The sequence below is a fragment of the Drosophila virilis genome, chromosome X, assembly GCF_030788295.1.
Source record: "Drosophila virilis strain 15010-1051.87 chromosome X, Dvir_AGI_RSII-ME, whole genome shotgun sequence".
NCBI classification, from domain to species: Eukaryota; Metazoa; Arthropoda; class Insecta; order Diptera; family Drosophilidae; genus Drosophila; species Drosophila virilis.
In genome coordinates, this window is record NC_091543.1 from 17,137,501 (window position 1) to 17,157,864 (window position 20,364).

General features: G+C 41.5%; 1 protein-coding gene and 1 long non-coding RNA gene across 2 annotated transcripts in view; one reads left to right on the top strand and one right to left on the bottom strand.

The window, feature by feature from the left end:
• kirre (kin of irre) overlaps window positions 1–15,863 on the bottom strand; it is a 49,252-nt gene extending 33,389 nt beyond the window's left edge. Inside the window, exon 1 of the mRNA XM_015169133.3 lies at window positions 14,748–15,863. The gene's annotated coding sequence lies outside the window, so the exon portion shown is untranslated. The remainder of the gene's footprint in view (window positions 1–14,747) is intronic.
• LOC138911177 (uncharacterized) overlaps window positions 1–20,364 on the top strand; it is a 124,931-nt gene that overhangs the window by 7,443 nt on the left and 97,124 nt on the right. The window lies entirely within an intron of this gene.

Below are 20,364 nucleotides of genomic sequence, written 5' to 3' on the forward strand. Positions count from 1 at the left end.
ACTGCGAGGCGGATATACTCTCGAAGGGTTAACTATATATTATTTTTTTTTACCAACTTTATAAGTCTGAGTCATAATCTGAAAAATGACCTCCATAAAAAGCGTTTGGGAATAGTTTATAATAATAATAATTTCGTATTTTAACATGAGGATTTAACTATAAGTTAAATGCTGCACCATCTCCGGAACAATTCAACTCCCCGCAGTTTAGAATGACAAAAACGAGGATCTGGCAGTTAAAGTAACTGCTAAATATTCGTCTAAAAGCTTTGTATAAGAGCAAACAGTGTTGGTTATCACTAAAAAAAAAGTTAACTAGCCTTGGATGTAAACGAGAATTTAAACGAGAATATATTACTATGCATAATGCAAAGAACATGGCAAGCCGTTGTCCATGTAGGCAGGCGATATTTTGGATTATGTTTTCACAATGAACCCAATCTTGTTGTGCAACACTGTTTTCCAACATGTTTAGCGGGCTCCCATTTAAAGCTCTGCGTAACTTAGACGCATTTATTTTTGTAAGCTGCATCTATGCTTGGAATCGTTTAGTGTTGTTGTTGGAAATGTTAACGAGTACGCAGCCAGGTAACTAAGACTAGGTCCAAATGCTTCTGTGTGCTTGCGTGTGTGTGTGTGTGTGCGTGCGTGCGACAGTGTTGCCTAGTGTCACATTAACTCCTTTAAATCGCAACAAGCGTGCAGCGTGAAAATTGCAGCTGCTGCACGCGTTGCGCGTTGCACAAAGGCGAGCCGCACTCGGCTACGGGTTCGAGTCCGTTGTTCGGTGGTCCGGGGGTCCGGCTGTGCCGTGCTATGCCGGAATAACGGCTGTTGGCTGCCGCGCAGGATAACAAGGACAATGAGCGTTAAGCGTGTCGCGTACCAACAACAATTGTCACAATTGTTAAATATTTATAATAATAGAGTTTTTATTGCTGTGGCCATGTAAAATATTAAGCGCGCTTATGCGACAGCTCAAATGGACGCAGCCACCAGGCGGCATGCGGCATGCGGCATGCGGCATGCAGCAGGCGGCGAGCCGTTAACAATGGCGCATTTCCGGTTGCTACAGTTGTTGCTGCCGCTGCTGTTGCTGCTGCTGCTTATTACAGCATCAGGCGCGCGCCTGCTGCCACGCCCAGCATGCAACAAATTGAAAAACATTTATTTGCTTAAATGCGTGAGCTGCTCGTTGCTTTTTTTTTTTTTTTTTTGTATTTTATTAATTTTTACATTTGTTTGCCTTTTTTTTTTGTTTTTTTTTGTTTTGTCTTGACACATTCGCGCTGTTGTTGTTGTAATTATTTATTTATGCTTTGTTGTTGTTGTCGCATGCGGCATTTGATTTGCATTTTAATTATTTTGTTGTTGCGGTTGTTCACAGCCACAACAACAACAACAACAACAACAACAAGAATAATAATGGAACTACACGTTTGTCAACAATTTTATTTGCCATTTCGTTTGTTGTTGCTTTTGTTGTTGTTGTTATGAATTGAGTTTAACGCCCTGCAACAAAATTAATTTGCTCGAGTTTTTTGGTTGTTGTTGTTTTATAAAAATAAACTTCGCGCCCCGTGTTGTGCATTTTCTGCTGCTGTTGTTGTTGTTGTCGCTTGTTTTAATGAGTTTGCATATAGTTTATACAGAACATATTTATATATATATATATATGTATATATGGCCCACAGCGCAAAAACAATAATAAAACAACATTAATACAAAAAGTTAACAACATTATCAGCAATCGAAATCGGAAGTGTTGGATGTTTACATAGGCTACGCAAAGTCCTAAGAAAAGTGCGGCAGGCCCAAGCCCGAAATGAAGTTTGTGCAGGGAATTTTAGGTTTTTCGTATGAACCCATAGATGAATTATATTCTGGATCTGTATCAAAAGTCGAGTTGATATACTGTTGATATACTGTTTTTAGATAAATCGATATATATTTTTTATATATATTGTCTAAGTTGGCGAAGACGTCTTCTTCCATGAAACGAAATTTGAATATCCTTGACCAGAAAGCGAAGCTGCCTGGCTTCACATACCCACACATGTTGTTGTTTGCGTGTGCTTATGCATTTTATTTATACATACTAAATGATTTTTATATTACTTTTTTTTTACGGCTGTAAAAATAAAATAAAGTCCGACCCTGATTGCGAATGAATATGAATTTATAAACAACTACTAAAAGCCGCAAACTAACAACACAAACTACTCAAACAACATACAAAATAAAAACGCCCCCATTTTACACACACACACACACACACACACACACACACGCACACATGCTCACAGCGAGCAGCTGCTGACCAACTTTTTAGCCGAAAGACCAGCCAAAATAAATGTCAAGGAATTGATGCGAAATTCAAATAATAATTTTTATGGCATATTTAAGTGTCTGCATAAATTTTCCCTTTTTCCCGTTTTTTTTTTGGTTTTTTTTTTTTCATGTCTCTTAAAGATGTGCCCGTGAGCAGACACTCACGATGTTCATCGTCTGCGGGCAACGCTTCGGCTTAAGCTGGGCGCTGCTGCAGGCATCGTACATAGAAATTATCTAAAATTCTGTGCTGGCCACGAAAAATATTCCAAAGAAAATGTGTGTATCAAAAATGCTGTTGCTGAGCGCAACGTCTTCAATTACCAAGCGCATCAAACAGAATGTGAAAACAGTTCTTAGAAACCTTTTACGTTTAATGGCAAGCAAGCAGTGTTGGTAAGTGGTATGTTTACTTAAAATAAAACAGTTCTGAGAAGCCTTTTAGGTTTCATAATGACAATTTTTGGCAGTGTTGGCAACTGGCATTTCCAATAAAACACGAAACAGTTCTCAGAAGCCTTTTAGTTTTCGGATTGACCACTAAAGCAGTGTTGATAAGTGGCATTTCCAATAAAACACAGTTCTAAGAAAACTTTAAGCTTTCATAATAAATTCTAAATCAGTGTTGGTAAATGGTATTTCCACAAAAATACTGCACAATATACTCCTGATTAGCGCAGAGCACAGCTCAAATTCTGCACTTAAATTATCAACGTTAGCTATTGTGCTTATATTTAAGCAATTGATTTTCATTCAACATATTTTATTTCTAAGTTTCAACAGTCGATTTAATTGCTGTGTTCCACTCAAGAATCGATAGGAATCTATACTGTTCGGTGTGTAGTTATATTCTTTGCTTTTCGCATCGATTAGTAACATTATCGATTCGTTTCTAAAATTATCGAACAAAGTTATGTTGTTGAACATTTATTTTATGCCATTACTCGAATTGCTAAATGCAACATTTTTTAAACAAAATATAAAAATGATAATAAATTAAGAGAATAATAAAAAAAAACATTTCGATAAATTTGAAAAATTATCGATTAAATGACCGCTGCCAAAAAGAATAATTTTTATTAGCCACAAATTAAGTTTAAACGCAAAATATATGAATTTGAATAAATCAAAATAAAATGGACCACATTCCTCTAAAAAATACTTTTCGATAAATTTATCGATAAAATTAATGCTTTCAAAAAGCAATCGTACCATACTATTAATCTTTACAAGTAGAATATATAAATAAAATCAAATAAATAACTACAAATAAATTCTTATGTTAGCTCAAAATTTAAAAAAGATCGATAAATGGGAAAAGGATAATTTTAGCAAGTTAAGCTTTGATTGCAGGACTACCACAGCTGCTCACGCGCACATCTATTTTGGCTGGGTGTGTGAGTGTGCATGTGTGCATGTATGAATGTATGTGTGTGTGAGTGCTTTGTATTGTTGGGCACAAAAGGTTCAACTGTCTGTAAGCGCTTAAATTGATTTAAAAGCAGACTCAACTCGTGCCACAACCTCTCGCCTATGCGAAAGAATGAACGAATAAATGAATGAATAAATGGTTGAATGAATGAATGAATGAATGAGTGGCTGACTGAATGTAGGAATGTATGTCAGATTGACGTTGGCTCAGTTAGAATCTGTCTAAAAATTGGCACATTTGCAGCCAGCTCTTGCCTAGGCATGAGTCTTTCAATGCCAGCGCCCATTCAGGCAACTAATTTGCCAAAAGGCAGCAGCAAGACAAAGAGAGAGAGAGAGAGAGAGAGAGAAGGAGAGAGACAGTGAGCTGTTTTAAGTTGCTTGGCTGCTGGTTATAATTTTAATCAAACTTAAAACAAATTTCCCAAATAGTTTGAGCTAGTTGCACGCCCTCACGACAGCGACTGAAAGGCTCTTTCTTTCTCGTTCACTCTCTCTCTCTCTCTCTCTCTCTCTCTTTCTGTCGGTGTGTGTGTCTTTCTCGCTTAGTCGCTCTTGCTGTGTGGCAAAGTTTTTAAGCTGCGGCCTCGCAAAGTTTTTTGACTCAATGAGCTCAAAAATCTCTTTTTAATACTTAAGCATAACTAAATTAACATAGCTAAGTCTGTGTGTGTGTGTGTGCTCGTGTACATGTGTTTAGGCGTTTATAGCTGCGCGCGTGTGTGTGTGTGTGTGTGCTGCCAGCATTTAACAGCTTTTTTTTTTTTGCCTTGTTGCCAAAATTTAATTTGCTTAACGTTGTAAAACCGAATACCCCGCTTTTTTGATAGCTTAGGCGCGGCGCATTTGACGCCCAGCACACGGCTGGGCCATCGCCATGGGCGTGGCTGGTTGCGGCTTAGTTAAGCTGTGTGCACATGCAATTTGATTTGCGGCTCGAGAGCACCAAAAACAAATAAAAGCACACACACATACCCGTGCACACACACACATTCATCAAACTCTGTGCCCCACAAAGTATGCAGCACTTTTTGATAAGCCAATTAAATGGCTGCATGTGATGATGCGGGCGGTTATTTTCCTTCTTTTTGGGTGGTCTTGGAATGCGGAAAACGTTGGGTAATTACATTCTTTAGCGAGTTTGCCATCCCTTAAAATAACCACAAAATAACACAACTTTAGCAATGACAAGTATTTTGATAAGCGAACAGTTTAAAGTGCTTGCAAAATAATTGTTCGACACACGCTCGTGCATATGCTGGCAAATAGCGCCTTTCTATGCGATTTTCATGAATTTTAACAATGCTTATGATTAGAATGAGGGAGAGGTAGGTGGGTGGTGCAAGAAGGAGTAACACCGAGTAAGAGAGCTTGAGGAAAAAGGAAGTTGAATGTAGTAGAGCAAGATATTACGAGTGGTAGAAAGGGAGAGAGTGTGAGAGAAGGATTAAGAGTGGGAGACAGAGAATGAGAGAGAGAGAGAAAAGAAGCAGATCTCTGGTTTTATGTCCCTGCAAAATTCTGTAGATCCAAGAGGAAAAAGTTTTATTTTCCTTAACTTCGAACCCAACAACAAATCAACAAATGGTCTAATAGTTAGGATCTGCTTTGCTGTAAGACATTCAAGATTTTATTAGTTTTTTTTTTTTAATCTGAATTTATTACTTCTTTCGTGCTATTTACATCAAATAAAATGATTTGCCATAATGTGCGCAAAATAAAACATGAGCCGGGCCAAAAATTGAGTCGCCGCCTGCAGAAACATCAAACGTGGCCTTAACTACGATTGCGCCGTGTCCAAAGCTGTCCAACTACGTGTGTGTGTGTGTGTGTGTGTGTGGCACGTTTATTTGTATTAGACATGACCGCAAAATGAATGTGGCAAGTCCGTCGAGCCCAGCGTGTGCGTTGCGCAACAAGCAAGCGGTTGGATGGACAGCTAACAGGAGGGGTGTGGTGAGGAGGCGGGGGCGGGTAGGGGCAGCTGATAGCGGCTGCAGTTCAGCCCGTCCGTTGGCCAAAGCTAAAGCAAATAAACGCGCTCGGGCGCAGCATAAAAATTTTATATGCAAATGAAGGCAAACAGCAACAACAAAAAAAATAAATATAAATAAAAATAAAATAAAATAAAAAAAGACAAAAAAAAAAACCCACATAAAAGTCAACAAATATTTTGCTCAATTTCGTTGTGGATTTTTTTTTTGTTGTTGTTCCTGTTGCTGTTTTGCTCGTTTTGTTTGCTTCCTTGGCTGCCCCACTCAGGTGAAATGTTCAAGCGTGCGCAGCTCTTGGCCAAAATGAAAACAGCAGCCGTATACGGCGAGCAGCTCGACTTCCTGAGTGCGGCGAGGCGGACAGTCAAGCAGGCGGCGGCAACTGGCCGTCTGGAGTCTGTGCCCCAAGCGGCGGCAAGGATGCGACCACTGCGCGATTGAGGCGGCAGCGAACGTTTTTGGTATTCGTGACTGCTACTGCAAATGCGACGCTCAGCCCGTGACTGAGCCTATGAATTGAATTATTAAGTAGTGTGTGCGAGTGCTTGGGTGGGTGGATGGTTGCTGTTATGGCTGAGTGCGGGGCTTGGGGGGCTGTGCTACATTGAGCAGGTCATTCGAATGCGCAGCGCAAAAGAAATCGGACGATGCGAAGCACAAGAATGTTCTCTCCAGATGCTGAGGCATGGCGTGAGGTTGGGCTCAGGCATGGCGGCGGAGGCGTGTGCGGGGTTCGGTTGTAGGTTGCCAGCGAAAACGCTTCAAATTTGCTGTCTCAGGCAGCTCCACCTCCACCTCCCCCTCCCGCTCCCCCCTCTCTCCCTTTTGACAAGCAACAATAGCAAAATGCGCCCATAGTTATGCTATTCTATCTGTATTATCTGCACAGTGTGCAGCGGCAGTGAGTTTGGGGGCATGGCCCGGGCTGCTCTTGTTTGGGGCGGAACTTATAAAAAATTTGCCAGCTGCATTGGTTTATATTTGCCTCGATGCTGACGAGGCAGGCATTGTGATTGCCAATGCAACAGCAACAACAACAACATGAATTGTAAATGCAAAATTCTTTCGGAAAGCCTAGAAAATTGAAGCACCTGAAAATGCTGCCTAATGCTCCACTAACAACCCAAATTGTTGCGATTTACTTTTCCACCAACGAACATGAATACAGATTTATGCGAAGAGTCTATTATCCACAGTTGATATTTATCGATGTTATCGAAAACCAGACCTATCGTTTTCTGCCAGCGATAGGCGAGAATGTGAACATTTTGAAACTTTCTATACAACCCAGAAAGCAGCGGAAATTCACAGACAAACTAGTTCGACTCAACTCGTCTCAAGAAATATGCTAGCTTTGAAAGTGCCTATCGAACGATAACTTGGGAAATTAATGTCGAATTCGATAAATGATTTAATACTTATCGAAAGATATCTTTAGCTATGCATATGTTCAGCGATCGATATTTTTATCTAGCCAGTCGATATTATTGGGAAATGCTTATCAAACGATATCCTTATCTATACAACAGCTTAGCTAATCGATACTTTAGGAAGTGCGTATCGAACGTTAACTTTCTTTATTTATTCACAAGTTTAGCTACTCGTTAATCGATAAATATTGACATTCAGCTGTACTTCACACACATTTAACCCTTTGGGTTTGTCGTTGCTTTGTCACCTCGCTTTTAATTACTTATCATTTGTCGTCCACTTATGGGTTTTCTTACCGTGGCATGCCACCAAATATGATTAAGCGCTTGGCATATATGGATCAATTAACTTCATATCAGATTTATTTTCAGCTCTTTCATTAGCAGCTAATTGCCGGCACTCAAATTTCCCTCAATCTCAGTCTCTATACGCACAGCTACTTTTCCATCTATCAAATAACCAAACATAAACACTTAGCATAATAATCAATCACAAGGTCTTGGACAAGCTACTGTGTGTGTGTGTGTGTGTGTGTGTGTGTGTGTGTGTGTGAGAAACTATACACACGCATATGTTTATAGCAGAATGTGTGATATCATTTTGTATTCCCAACTGATTTACATTTCTGTGCTGTATAACACACACCTGCACACACACATACACACACACACACACACACATTTTTATATATTTATATACATACACGTACACATACATACGCACATATCTATACTCCTTTGCTTTGTTCCTTCATCTTTGGCGCTCAATTTAATTGGCGTTTGCTTTTGACACCTGCCTAACTAGCAAAGTGGGCGTGTCACTGACCTACGCCCACCTACGCCTACAACTATACGCTCACAATGCGACAGCAGCATTTGCCGAGCTGCGCATTTTTCCTAAGTACTCATACACTCATGATGTAGGGCATTGCCGCTAAGCAATCAATCATGCAACACAGCACTTGAGAGATTTTCCCACTTAAATCATTCATCATTCATACATATATTCCATCATTTATTCAAACAGCTGTACATCTATATCATTCATACGGTGTGTTTTGACTAACTGAAGGAAAGACTTACTTGCGGATTGAGTGACTGATTGACCAACTGAATGACTGATAGACTGACTGACTGAGTTACTGATGCACGAGCTGAGTGACTGATTGACTGATTGACTGACTGAGTTACTGATGCACGGAGTGCTTGACTGACTGAATAACTCACTGATTGACTGACTGACTGAGTTACTGATTGAAGAATTTAGTCACTGATTGATTTACTGACTACCTGATGGCTGATTGATAAACTAATTAATTGATTGATTGATTGACTGACTTACTGATTGAGCGACTCCCTTTTTGTCTACAGTTGTGATTCCCTCTTATTTCCATCAGGGTATTATAACGTTGGCTAAGCATAGTCTTTGCTCGTTTTGTTTTTTTGACTTCGGTATTTTTGTTTGAAATTGACATGAAAATTTAATGGCATAATCTTATTTTATACTGGCTTGCCTGCTGTCTCTTTTCTCCGCTGTTTTTAACACTTCTTTTTTTACTTTTATACTTGCTGTTGTTTTTGTTCGGTTTGCTACAGCTCTATGTTTGGCTTTGTGCTTTTTTAGATTAGAAAAGTTTGTCGTCATGTTGCTGCTGTTGCGCTTTGCTTGGCTTGACATTGTTTATATGGCCAACGCGCCTATACAGCTGCTAAGCATGCAACCCCAAGTCCATGACCTACAAGCTGCAAACAACTACAAGGCACATATATATAAATATATATATATATGTATGCGTATAGGTGCTTAGTTAGGCGAAACTTTTGGTCAGCCTGGACCCGGGAACATTGTCTACTTGATCTGAAACTTCATAAAACTCAACTCGAGCTGGATCTGGTGGGGGCAGCTGCATGGGGCAAGTGCTCTTTTATAGCATACCATACTCTAATATAATATACATATATAAACTCATATATATCTCAAGATTTGCGACTTGCAGCTCTCAAGTGAGCAGCTTAAGACTTAAATTTGAGTTTGCGGCAGCTTATTTGACTAGAGAATGCGATAGTTAGTTGGCCCGGCCGAGAGACAGAGCCTTGGCTTTGGCTTTGGCTCTAGCTTTGGGTTTGGCTTTGGTAGCAACAAAGCACTTCATTCAATTAAATACTCAAACATTGTAAAATCAGTTTCAGTGTAAATAAACACATTCATGTGTCTGATGGTTGTTTAATCACAATCACACACTCGAATATTATACAAACAAATAAATAAAAGCAAAATAATTTTATAAATATTTTTAGGCAGAAAAACACTTCAAGACTAATTTTTAACGCTTGTTTATTATATATTTATTTTGCATTTCATTTTAATTGTTTAAGCTAAATTATATTTAAGGGCTTTTGGAATAACTTAACCATGATATTTGTATTGGAAGCTTGCCTAACTTGACCTTACATAACCTTACATAACCCAACTTAACTGTACTTTGACTACACTAACCTAACTTAAGCTTACATAACCCAACTTAACTTTACCTTACCTAACCTAATTTAACCTTACATAACCTCATCGAACCTAACCTTAAATAACCTAACCTAACCTAACCTAACTTAACATAACCTTACCTAGCCTATATTTCTTTTAAGAAAAGAAAGACTAAGAAACATACTAAATATTTGATATTAAATATGTTATGCTTGTTGTTAGTATATTATTTCTAAATTTATTGCCAAAATAAATAATTAAAATGCGTGGTATCTTCAGGTCTGTCTGCCGTTTTGTTTATTTGCGCTCAAATATTTATGCATATTTTGCAGGCATAACAAAACATTTATGTTGTTTAGCTTGTGCTCTCAGTGGCAAACTGTGTTCTATTGAAATGTTAAGACGTACATTTTGACCAAATTTAAGAAATTGAAATTTTATGTAAGACAACCCACGAACCAACTTGGCAACCCCTCCCCCCACTCTCACAGTCTTGTCGCTAGCCGTTTGCCTGTGAGGCTGCCCTCGACTGTAGCAATGCTACCTTTTTTTCGGTCGGTTTGTGGAGTGTGCAGCGGGGCGGTGGGGTTTGGTAGGGCGTAAGGCATCAAAAGTGGAGCTGCCTTTACAATCAACTGCCAGCCTGCCTGGCGTACTCTTTTTCGGTTCTCTTTTTCAACTCCCTTTTGTTAGGCGCTCGTGCACGCTCTCTCTCGCTCTCTGTTGCTCTCTCCCTCTGTCGCTGTACGACGCAATGTCAGGCTCACTCGTTTAGCTCTTTGTCGCTGCTTTAATGCGCCTTTTGCTCAGGCTCGCGCCGTTAGTTAGCATTGCATTGTTGTGCCAGGCCATCTTCGCCATTCCGTTTCTTCTTCTATTTTTATGCTGTGCTCACTCGCGCTCACGCTGTCTGTCTGTCTGCCTGTCTCTCTGTCTGTCTGTCTCAGTCGCTCGGCTGCCGTCTGCTTGGCTGGCCGCTTTGACAAAAGTTTTTTTTCTCGGCTAGTTTCTTGCCTTTTATTTGCTTCACACGCAGCGCCTTTAGTTTTGTGTGTTTTTTCTATTTACGCCCGAATACCGAATAAAAAATAATAAAAATAAACAGCAAAAGCAAAAATAAAAAACAAACAAAAAAAAAAAGGAACAAGTGCCGTTATATTTGCAATGGCAAACTTTAAATACCCTGGCGGAGAAATACAACACCATGTATATACATATTTGTATGTGTGTGTATGTGTATGCATGTGTATGTATGCAGTTTTGTTTCTCATTAGCATAGCCAGACTCAGCTTGTTCTGATTAAGAAAATGGATGTGCACATGTATGTGTGTGTGTGTGTGCTCTTATATACCCGAAGACATGCGCTGCATTGCGTTACATATTACGTGTCAAAAGTGTGCTAGCCGCTGCAAGTGTATTGCAAGCGGGAGTGGGGGAGTGGGAGAGAGCGAGAGGCAGACGAGCGAAAAGTAGGTAAAAACTTTTTGGCCACCTACTTTATGCTGTTCGCATTTCGTTTTGCTGTTGCTGCTGTTGTTGTTGTTGTTGTTGTTGTTGCTGCTGCTTTTTGGCCAATTTCCGGTAATTCAGTTTTATGCAGGAACTTTTTGCGTTTGTATTTATATAAATAAATATGATGCCAGCGGCAAATGCTGAGCCGTTGCTCAGCGCTCGAAAACGACAGATCGCAAGGACTCCAAGGTCAGTGCGCGTGTGTGTGTGTGTGTGAGAGTGAGTGTGTTATGCGTGCGTGTGTGTGTGTGTGTGTGTGTGTGTGTGGCGCACTTTAAATCGTTGGGGCTATGGCAAAAGTTTTGCCATTCGCGCTGCTTGGCCAAATATAGCAACAAATGATGAGCATTATTTATGCTTTGCTAGTCTGCCTCTGCGTGTGTGTGTGTGCGTGTGCGGGTGTGTGTGTGTGTGTGTGTGCGTGTGTTAGCTTCTTTTTGCGCACTTGGTTTATGTGGCTACATAATTGACTTTGATAATTTGCACTTGCTGTTGTTGTTGCCCAGCTACCAACAACAACAACAACAAGCAACAACAACAACAAGCAACAAGCAGCAACAACAAGCAACAATCAACAACAACAACTGACAGACAGACGCAACAGATTAAAATTCTCTGTTAATTTGATTAGAAAAGTTTGTGCACGTTCCGCTTGCCACCGCGTTCCCTCAATCCACACCAAATTTGCCCATTCGACGCGTTTCACATTCCAGTTCCGCAGTGTTGCGTTTATGAAGCGCAAATGTTGCACATTTTTAAAGCACTCGGAAGTTTCTTACATTTCGATATACTCTATTAATTGCTAGTGATAAACGGGCAATACCCTACAGTTTGAGACATTCGCTGGCTAACGAGCTAAGAGAGGTGGCCAAAGCAATTGTGGCAACAACTACTTGCAACATTTGACGAAATGTGCTCTTGTATTTGGCATAGGGTATCTGCCAGTCAGTGTGGTATTTCATATTTTTATCATATCCTGAGCCCATTTAAAATGGGTATAAGGGCATATTGTATTTGTGCGAAATCCAAATGTATGTAACAGGCAGAAGGAAGCATCTCCGACCCCATAAAATATATATATTCTTGATCAGCATCAATAGCCGAGTCGATCTACCCATGTCCGTCGGTCTGTCCGTCCGTCCGTCCGTCCGTATGTATGAACGCAAGGATCTCAGAACCTATAAGAGCTATAGACTTGAAATTTTAGATGTAGGTGCTTCTAGTGCCTGCGCAGATCGAGTTTGTTTCCGATAATCGATAACTTACTCCGTTTTCAAGCAATCGATAAAAATCGATATCGATATCCTGTTTTTTGGGCAATTTTGATAAATAATAAGGGCTAGCTTCTAAAATAGAATATATATATGCATTTGATGTTGAAGGAAGAGGGTTCAGGGTATCCCCTAGTCGGGAGCTCCCGACTAGAACCTCTTACTTGTTTTAGCTTGGCCCAAAGGCAATTGGATGCTTTTCAGTTTATTTAGAGGAGCAATAACTATACACACACACACACACACAAATATATATATATATATATATATATATATATATATATATATATATATATAGAGAGAGAGAGATATAGATATATGCATATTTTTATCTGGCGAATCTGTCTATTAAATGTGTGCCAGCTGAGAGCGCACTTGAAAGGCATTTTCAGTGGCTTTTAGTCGTCGTCCTCTCCCCTGCCGCAACCGGCTTAAAAAAATATTTCGTAGTTGGGTTTTTTATTTTTATTTTTGCTCTAGCTGCCGCCGCGCCCGCCCACAGCGCGCCCCCCTTTAAACCAGAGCAGCGCTGCTTTGTTGTGGTCTAAGCCACATTCTGTGCGCGCATATTTGAAAGCCAGATGGGCGGAGGGCACGGGCGTGTGCGGGGGCGGATAAGACACGCAAATTTGATTGGCAGCGAAGCTTTCTAGTGGCCAACAACAGCCACAGCCAGCAGCAGGAGCAGGAGCAGCAGCAGCACTAACAAAACCAACTTTGTCATAGGCAATTGGCCAAAAGGAAAAAAGGAAGAAATGAAAAAAAACAAAAAAAAAAAAAATGAAAATGCAAAATATAAAAGTTTGGCCAATTCGATTGGGGCTCAAATTGAAGCATGCGATTTTGCAGCACGGCGAGAGACTTGCTGCCAAAATGTGTCCAAACGCAACAAAGTTCGTCTAAGCCGACGCATTTTTGGAAAGCTTTGTTTCTGCACGTTTGTTTTTTTTTTTTTATTTGCTTTTTGCCAAAAGTGCAAATTTGCAGCTCCACAAATAAGCTGACATACTTTGGCCACGAGCAACAAATCAAATGCAACGCTCTATTGATGCCAATTGGATTTATGTAGGGTATTTGCTAAACAGAACGAGAAGCTGTTTGTTTTTAGTCAGAATTTTTAACTAATTTTTGCATTTAACTCAAGTTAATTCTCTTACAATAATTTTCATTGAATAGGCAAATTATCTCAGGATATTTATCTTAGATAATGCTCCTGAAGATACGAATTGACTTAAGCTAGTTTACTTAACATAATTCTTCAATTATCTTAAGGCAAGGCTGAAATTAAAACAGATTGTTTCAATGAAGCTCTCAATTTTTTTTGCTAAACAGAAAGTTTCTTCTTCGACTTGGGCTCAATTTTCAACACAAAATTCCAATTGGCGAAAAGGCTGCACAAAATCATTTGTTAAACTAATTTGTTTATAGTATTTGTTAATTATTTAACTTAGCTATTGTCAGCATAAAAATCGAACAATTTTAGATTTAGACAAGGAAATTTACATTTAAAAGTTTTCGCACAAATCCAACCAGAAACGCTTGTCCAATTGGCAGGTTATTTTGTGTTTTTTAAAATTTTCCAAGTTTCGCTTTACGAATTACCCAAAAAAAAAAATATGCGCATATCTAATTAGAACTACGAGCTGCATGCGCAAGCCAATTGGTAAATGCACTTGGAGTACGTCAGCTGCATCTAATCTCATTAGAGTCCAATCAGATTATCAAGTTGCATCAACAGCTTCATGTTCAATTGGAATGCAGCAGAAATTAACACCAATCGGCTGAGCATAACAATCAATTGCACAAACACAAATAAGCAGACACACACGCGCACACACACACACACACATACACATACATACACATTTATATTCCTATTGGACAAATGCTCAGTAGGCTAATAGGATAATTTCAGTTGGAAGCTGTTGCTGAACTGTTTAACCCTTTGTTGGGCAGCTTAAATATAATTTCATTAAACTGCATGCACGTGCGTGGGTGTGTGTGTGTGTGTGTGGGAGGGGGGGGGGGGGGGGGGGGTGGTGTGGGTAAGGTTTAAAATTAGCTATAGCTGATGTATTAATTGACAGCTGCAATTGATAAGCCAGAAAAGAAAGCGCACACACACGCACACACACACGCGCGCGCACAGCACACACACAAGAAAAGTGTAGCATACTTTTGAGCGCCTCGCAGCGCTTAACTAAAAGCTTGCCCCGCGCTGCAGCGCACTGCCCCGGCTTAAGCACCACTCGCTGTGGACTGCCACTTAAGTCTGTCTTAAATATAAATAACTTACCATAAAGAAAATGTCCACAATTTGGGCAGCAGCAGCGTGAAAAGCGCCGCAAAGTTGCAGCAGGAAAAATGCGCGCACAAGACACAATTTTCTGTTGTTGTTGCTGCTGCTGTTGTTGTTGTTGTTTTTGTTGTTGTTGTTGTTGTTGTTGTTGTGGCTTTTGTTGTGTGTCTTCGTTGTCGTCTTGTTGTTGTTGTTGTTGCGGCCTTGGGCCTGCCTGCGGCTTGTTTTGTTGCCTGTTCGAGTTTAGCAGCTTTCCGCAAAAAACGGGTTTTTCTGCGCTCGGTTTTTTTTTACTTTTATTTTTAAATATATATTTTTTTTCTTGTGGCTGCTTCTATTTGAGATTTCGTTGTTGTTGTTGTTGTTGTATTATTTTTGCGTGTTGCAGGTGCAGCGCGAGCTGCTGCGTCTTGTGGCAGCTTGTTACTTGTCGCCTGGGCCAGAGCCCGCGGACCGGTTGCACAGGAAGCTGCACAAGCACACACACACGCACACGCACACACACGCACACAAATAAAAAAAAAAAAACAGATATGTTTCTTTGCTTTAATCACGCTAAATAATTGCTCGAAAATTGACTTTGAAATTGCAAGAAAATTCACTTTGCATACAATCCTGCTGGCATTTATAATATTAATATATATTTATTTATTTTATTTATTTTATTTTATTTTTTTTATTTTTTGTTGGTGGTGGCAACTTTAGTTATTTGAACCTACGACAACAAAAAGCAGCACTTGCAAAAAAAATGGCAACAAAAACGCGTCGAGATTTGCTTTGAGACCGTTTTAGCCACATATGTCTATATACATATATATATATGTATATCTGCCGATTTGCATAATTACTCTCAAGTATTTAACGTGTTTTTTTTTTTTTATTTTGTTGTTGATTTGTGGCCAACTGACGGAAGTGGCGGGGGTTGACGCTACGCGACGCTCTGTTGTCGTTTTACTGCTGCTGTTGGCCGTCCGGCTGTAGTTTTCCGGGCGTCCACAAACGATGTTAAATAGTCGCTAGTCGGAGTCACAGTCACACTGACACAGCGTGTCCGTTGGGCTCGTTGGGGCGACACGACTGTTTGCTAACACGGCGGAACACGTACTAAAACATGTTTCACGCGCTTTGCTGCCGCGTCCAAGAGCGAGCCTCAGCATGCCAGCGACAGAGGCAGCGGCAGCGGCAGCGGCAGCAGCAGCGACGCCAGCGTTAACAGCAACAGGCGTTGGCACGCGCAGCGCATTGCAGAAAACTGTTCCCAGCATTGGCGTCGCGTGCGCGCATTCGTTGCTGCTGCTGCTGCTGCTGCTGCTGCTGCTGCTGTTACTAAAATAAAAACATAACAAAACAAAAAAAAAAAAAAAGAAGAAACAAGACAGCAACGACGCTGTCGCATTGTCGCTCTCAGTGTGTACTAAAAAGCGAACACGAAGCGAAACGAAGCGACTAACGAACGATAACAGCGAACGGGACGCTTCCTTTTATAAAACCAGGTCGTTTTCTTCGTGCCCTCGTGCTCTCGTGCTCTCGGCCACTCGGTCGCTCGGGCGCTCGGGCTCGACGTTGGCTGGCTGACGCCGACAGCAGCTTGTTTGCAGTCGCTGCGTCTGTTAAGGATAACATAAGCGCTGCGCTGGCTACTAACAGCGTCTCTTTATAAATATCAACCAGCAGCGCGGGCAGGCTTAAGTGATATTATATACAAGCATAAATTAGCCCATGCCCCGCTGTCTACCTCACAGTTCCCCTGTTTCACACACCCACGCACACGCTCTTGATTGGTGGGCAGCAGATGCAGCAGCCGGAAGCTACCAAAGTGACAGCAACAGCGGCGGCGGCAGCAGCTACCCCACTCCCCCCTCCCTCCACTGTACAATGTGCCGGAGAAGCTGGTCGAGAGAGAACGAGATAGAAGCAGGCGTAGTGCCGGCGGGGGAAGGGTGCTGATACGATGTGCCCATCGATGGTCGATCGCCCGCTGTGAAAGTGTTATATGGGAATGGGGCCTGGCACACAAACTGCTTGCAACTGGCACTGCGAGAGGGGAACAGTTGACGCAAGCTGAAATCCATTAGGGTCACACTTGAAGAAGTCTTCTTCTGTCCAGTTAAATACTTAACTTATTGACTATGGATTAACAGCGTCAGTAACGGTTAAAAACTGCACTCAAATAAAGAACACAGCACAAAACTTGTGCTAAATAAAGAAAAGAAAATTACAAAAATTAAGCTGAAGGCCTCGTTAAATTAATTATTATATTATATACTGTTTGTTCTTAATGGTACAGTCCCACCCAGCATTGCGTTTAAGCATTCTGCTATTCGCCTGGCTTTTCTCTGCAAGACTTTATAACGACTGTGGGTACACTTCCCTAGACTCAAACAGTGATCCATTACGATTCCACACATGGGAGTGCCAGGAGAGCATTCATGGCTGTGACGCCCTACGGTATTTTGTTCTCACCAGTATTTCATTGACATCCTGGGCTCACTCTAAACAGTGATTCCCGGCGATCATAGACACTAGGCAAGGCTGTGACTCGCTGTGATCATTCGCACTAACTGGAGTACATAGAAAGCTACCAAGGATCTTTGCGGGCTGTGACTGCCCTTGGTTATTCACACTAACTGTTATACTAAGACTGTGATCTACTATGAGGGTGCCTATCAAATATTCTAGAACAGAGATTCACTTTTGTCATAACACTCTCGAGTTCACGGCGAGCAAGCACGGCTGTGACAAACCGTGATTGTTCGCATTTACTGTGACCACTCCATCAGTGATTCACGTTTATCATATGCTGTGATCGTAGACCCTAGACACTAGCTTTTCCAGAATTCACTCACGACGGTGTCAACCTGTGATCGTTTGTACTTACTGTGACTGACTGTGATCGTTAGCACTTACTGTGATCACAGTGAAGCCCCTTTATTGTGCACTCTAGAGTTCATCAGAGTGATCCATTTACTATAGAGTTGTTAGGCATCTCTCTAGGCTGTGACTCCCTGTGATCAGTCACGATCGCGGCGAGTTTCTCTCAACAGAGAGTGACTGATTCACACAACGGTGACGCAGCACATGGAGACGCCCTCAAATCGGTTCGAGGAACTATTGACAATGCAACTTGAGATTGTTGTTGTCGTAGTTGTTGTTGTTGTTGTTGTTGTTAATGTTGTTAAATTTACTGATTGTGAATGAGGTTAAAAATTTGAATAAAATGCGCATGCAAAAATTGGCACAATGTGCTGAGAGCAAAGATATTACAATAAAAGAAAGAGGAAAGAAGCGAACGCCGAAGAACAAAGAACGAAAGCACAAGCTGACAACAACAACAACAGCAACAGCAACAACAACAACAACAACAACAACAACAACAACAATGAGAAAGAGAGAAAACAAAACAACAATAACAACGGCAAACAGTTGCCGCCTCATAATTAAAACGCTTCGAATGGCCCAGAATGCAAGTTGGCCCAGCTCTGCACATCTCAGTTACCTTAGCTGCCGCCCCCCGCCCCCCGCCCTCCAGTCTGTGCCACCTAGAAGTTGCCCCTCATGCGCGGCTGTTATCCACAGTTTTCCATGTGCAAATTGTTTTCATGCCCAAATTGTTTGAGGGGCCTCCAAACAAAATTTACGAGCAACGCCCCCTAAAAATCACGAGGGTCGCAAACACCCAACCACCCACCCCACGCATTCCCTCTCCTCTGTCAATGCACCACTCGATATGAATGGCTTGCCATGCGGCATATGCGGCATATGCAGCGGATGCGGCGTTGTGACAGACAAATGTCAATAGTTTTCTTGGACGTGTAGTCGTTGCAGCGACCGTGCCACATGCCCCCGCCCCGACAACGCCTCACCTACCAAATGCCCAATACGCAGCCTATACCCAATCTAGCCAGCATTCCCTATTCCCCATTCCCTTTTCGTTGGCAGCAACAAGAGCCGCCCATCAACGACAAATCAATGACGACGACACATGTTGGACATGGAACAACAACAACTTGAAAGAAACTGAAACTGAGTGGCAGACGAGGCAACTGCCGCAGATTGAAATTGAGGCAGCAACAACAACAACAACAGCAGCAACAATAAAAGCATTTAAGCATTTGGAAGCAATTACCACAGCAATGAAGCATTGAATGAATGGGAATGGAACCAAGAGAATGGCAAGAAACGGGCGCAGGCACACAACACACGTGTATGCCGTGTGCGTGTGTGTGTGTGTGCGTGTGTGATCGGTCCAGCGCCTAAAAACGAATTTATGTGCATTTTGCCAAAGATTGGGCACAGGGGATTGGGATTACTTACTTAGCAGCAGCAGCAGCAGCAGCATTGACGAAGACGAAGACGAAGACGAATACGAAGACAGACACGAAGACACGGAAACACGAGACACTTCAAATGCCAATGAGCCGAAGCGATAAGCCAGCCAAGTGTGTGTGTGTGAGGGAGACAGAATGCAGCACAGCTAGAGAGCGATTGAGAGAGGGTTTGGCGTTCGGCCTTCAATTGATGACAACGTTGCGTGGCGGCTGTCGCAAGCGGAAGCGCTAAAGCTGCCAGTGAAATGTGCCTCATTTCAATGTTGGGTGGGCGCTACCGATCCGCCCAAAGAGAGAGCGGGAGAGAGACAGAGAGAGAGAGGGGTAGCGGTAGGTAGTGAGGGCGAGATCGTTAGCGTGTGCTCTAATTGCTGCACTTCAAAATTGTGGTACGCACGTTTTTGACTGCAAGAGTTTATGTCCTACAAATTTATGTGTGTACGAAAAGCGGGTATATTAGTTTGTAAATTAACATAACATCTTTTATTGTCTTGCATTCACATTTTTGAAGCGCAATTTATTGCTTTCAAAGGAAAGAAGAAAAAGGTAGGGTATCTCGATGTCGTTCAGCTGCTGCTCTTAAGCGTACGCTGCATTTAATTGTTTTTTTTTTTTTTTTTTGGGCGTATTTTACGATGCGGCGCTGGCGTTGTTGTTGTTGCTGCTTTTGTTTATGTTCTGCCTCTTTAACGGTGTTATGATTACAGTTGTTCGGCTGCTACTGCAGTTGTTGTTCTTGTTCTTCTTCTAGTTGGCGTTGCTGCGGCCTGCGAGCATCGTTGACAGCCGACAACGATACAAGCGCCGTTGAAGATCAGAGAGCACAGTGGGACGAAAACGTTCACGCAGAGCATGAAACTTAAAAATGTTAAGAATAATAAGCATTATGGCAGGAAAAGCAAAGGTGGCGACCGGGCAGGCTGGCGGGATCGAGGGGGAGAGAGAGAGAGAGAAATGCAGGAAATCAAATGTAACTGCAAATTAAAACAAATACAATTTTAATTAGATTGCCCAATTGGGGTATATTTGTTCGTTTAACCATTTTGGCGCACCTTAGCCCACGGTAATAAATGTCAATTCTGAATTCTTTCCCAAAAAAAAAAAGAAAAGAATAAAAAAATAAGGGAACTAATCGGAAACGCTTTGCACTTCCGTTTTTTCTTGAGTTATTTCCCCAGTTCATTCACAGTTCTCTCTTTTTTTTCAAGAGTTTCTTTTATTTTTTTACACACCCTAGCGAGGGTCTTGCTGATTTTCATATCAGATATGTGGTGTCACAATGCTGA